The following is a 3,260-nucleotide window of genomic DNA, read 5'->3' on the forward strand; positions in this document are numbered from 1 at the left end:
CCTGCTTTCTATAGTTTCATTACCTCTTATTGGACCACCTATTTCATAGTTAGATTGAGTCTCATTTGTGGTTGCACAACCGGTTTAGCATCATCTTCAAGAAGAATCTTGTGCATACACTTGGTTGGACTAATCCCCTTTAAGTCACCAATGGTCCACCCAAGAGTTGTTCTATGGCTCCTGAGCACTGAAATAAGCACCTCTTCCTCTTCAGGCTTCAGGGAAGAGCTAATGATCACTGGATATGAATCATTTTCACCCAAGAATACATATTTCAGAGAAGGAGGTAAAAGCTTGAGCTCAAGCTTGGGGACTTCCTTCTCTACTATAGGCGTGCTCTTTAGCTCCTTCTGGGGTGGTGAATCATCAACTTCAACTAGCTCAAACTCAGAAATAGGATCCAAAATATCATCAAGTACCTCATTTACCAGTACCTCTTGAACAAGTGGTTCAACAACATCAACTCTCATGCACCCTTCAGAATCATTAGGGTGTTTGAGTGCTTCAAATACATTAAGGACCACCTGTTCTTCATTGACCCTCAGGGTTAATTCACCCTTTTACATATCAATCAAAGCTCTACCTGTAGCTAAAAAGGGTCTACCAAGAATAATAGAGAATTTCGCATCCTCTTCCATATCCAGTATAACAAAATCAGTAGAAAAAATAAATGGTCCTACTTTCACAAGTAAATCCTCAACAACACGCACAGGAAATTTAATAGAAAGACCAGCAAGTTGAAGAGAAATACAAGTGGATTTTACCTCCTCAATTTTGAGCTTTTTCATCACTGAAAGTGGCATGAGATTGATACTAGCTCCAAGATCACATAAAGCTCTCAGAATGGTGACATATCCAATGGTGCAAGGAATTACAAAACTCCCTGGATCTTGCATCTTCTTAGGAAGGTTATGTTGAATAATAGCACTGCATTCCTTAGTTAACACCACTGTTTCTTGGTCCTTCCCATTCCTCTTGTTGGTCAACAATTCTTTCATAAATTTAGCATAGAGAGGCATTTGCTCAAGAGTCTCTGCAAAAGGAATGTTGATCTGCAGCTTCTTGAAGACTTCTAAAAATCTAGAAAATTTCTTGTCCTTGGAAGCCTTCTGAAGCCTTTGAGGATATGGCATTTTTGGCCTGTACTCAGGAGCCTCGGGCACTGCAGGATAAGTATCAAGAGAGTCTGGAAATGGGTTGTCTGCACGCTTTGGAGGGGCATGCTCTACTTCTTTCTTCTTCTCCTTTGGAGCTTCTTTCTCAACTAGTTCCTCATTGACCTTGGCCTCAGAACTAGCTACTTTACCACTTCTCAACTAAATAGCATTGCAATATTCTCTTGGGTTCACCACTGTATCACCAGGACATGTACTTGAAGACCTCTCAGGTATTTGCTTGCTCAACTGACCCATTTTCACCTCCAAGTTTTTAATGGAAGTTCTGGTTTCCTGCATAAAACTATTCATCATTGTCTCCCAATTAGAATTTTGTTGGGGCTGAAAATTTGCCTGCTGAGGTGGTTGTTGTTGATGAAACTGAAAAAATTGGCGGTTACTATGATTATTCTGCTGAAAACCTCCTTGAGAATTATTGTTGAAATTCTAAGATCTCTGAGGTTGGTCTCTCCACCCGAAATTGTAGGTCTTTGAGTATAGATCATTATTGGGGTTTCTAGGACCATTCCCCATGTAGTTGACCTGTTCAGAAGAAGATTGAGGATAATCATAATTCTCATTTTGCATAAAATTACCTGTCATGTCGTAAAGGACCTCTTGAGGTGCATTTTGGGTGTTGACAGACGAAACTTGCATTCCACTCAACTGCTGAGTAATTAGACTTATTTGCTGAGACAAAAGCTTGTTCTGAGCAAGAAGGGTATCAACAGCTTCCACTTCCAAAACACCTCTCTTCTGAGAGGTCTCTGAGTGCAAAGGATTCCTGTTGGAGGAATATAAGTATTGGTTGTTAGCAACCAACTCAATAAGCTCAATAGTCTCCTCTGGTGTCTTCTTCATGTGCAAAGAACCACCTGCAGAATTATCTAAGCGCATCTTTGACATTTCACATAAGCCCTCATAAAAGATATCCAACTGAGTCCATCTAGAAAACATGTCCGGAGGGCATTGCCTAGTCAGTAGCTTGAATCTCTCCCAAGCTTCATAAAGGGTCTCACCATCTTTTTGTCTGAAAGTCTGGACCTCCACCCTTAGATTAGTCAACTTTTGAGGTGGAAAAACTTTAGTTAGAAATCCAGTGACAACCTTATCCCAAGTATCCAGACTCTCCTTGGGTTGAGAATCTAACTATAGTTTTGCTCTATCCCTCACAGCAAATGGGAAGAGCATGAGTTTGTATACCTCAGGATGCACTCCATTGGTCTTCACAGTGTCACAAATTTGTAAAAAATCAAAAATAAACTGACTTGGGTCTTCCTGTGGAAGTCCATGATACTAACAATTTTGTTGCACAAGAGTAACTAGCTGTGGCTTCAGTTCAAAGTTGTTTGCAGCTATAGGTAGCACCACAATGCTTTTGTCATAAAGATCTGCATTAGGAGCAGTGTAAGAGCTAAGCACTCTTCTAGGTTGTTCATTCCCATTCGGATTTTCCATCTTGGCATTAGCAGCATTATTATGATCCATAGTGGACTCTGCAGCCTTGTAAAGTCTTGCTTGTTGCAAACGCCGCCTCAAAGTCCTTTCAGGTTCAGGATCAAAGTCTAACAGAGGTTCCTTGTCCCTGTTCCTGCTCATAAACAGACAAAAGACAAGAAAAGATGGGATTATTTATGTCAGAGTGTAGAGAATTTCCAGTGAGGTAACCTGTGAAAAGAATTAAAATAAAAATACTAAATGAAATAAACACTAAAATTCGAAAATTACTTATTAAAATAAGACAAAAAATTCGAAATTTTTTTAAACCAAATAATTAAGAAAAATTAAAATAAAAATAACTAGGGGATACCAAACTTAATTTTAGAAATTAAGGAAAAATAAAGCGAGAAAAATTTCAAAAATTCAAGGTGCAAAATTAAATTAATTTAAACCTAAAATGCCTAATCTAAGCAATCAAACAACTAATAGTTGTCAATTACAGTCAATCCCTGGCAACGGCACCAAAAACTTGGTGCAGAATTTTTAATCCACAAACTAACCGGCAAGTGCACTGAGTCGTACCAAGTAGTACCTCAGGTGAATGAGGGTCGATCCCACGAAAATTGATGGATCAAGAAATAATGATTGAGTGATTGGCTTAGTCAG

At 39.0% G+C, this 3,260-nt stretch overlaps 1 non-coding gene across 1 annotated transcript; it reads left to right on the plus strand.

The window, feature by feature from the left end:
- Positions 1-2,105: 2,105 nt before the first annotated feature.
- LOC148546180 (small nucleolar RNA R71) lies at positions 2,106-2,213 on the plus strand. Its single transcript, XR_015900319.1, has one exon. It is a non-coding gene; the product is annotated as a small nucleolar RNA R71 (small nucleolar RNA).
- Positions 2,214-3,260: the final 1,047 nt, after the last annotated feature.

The sequence above is a fragment of the Arachis ipaensis genome, chromosome B9 (genome assembly GCF_059453495.1).
Source record: "Arachis ipaensis isolate K30076 ecotype BB chromosome B9, ASM5945349v1, whole genome shotgun sequence".
NCBI classification, from domain to species: Eukaryota; Viridiplantae; Streptophyta; class Magnoliopsida; order Fabales; family Fabaceae; genus Arachis; species Arachis ipaensis.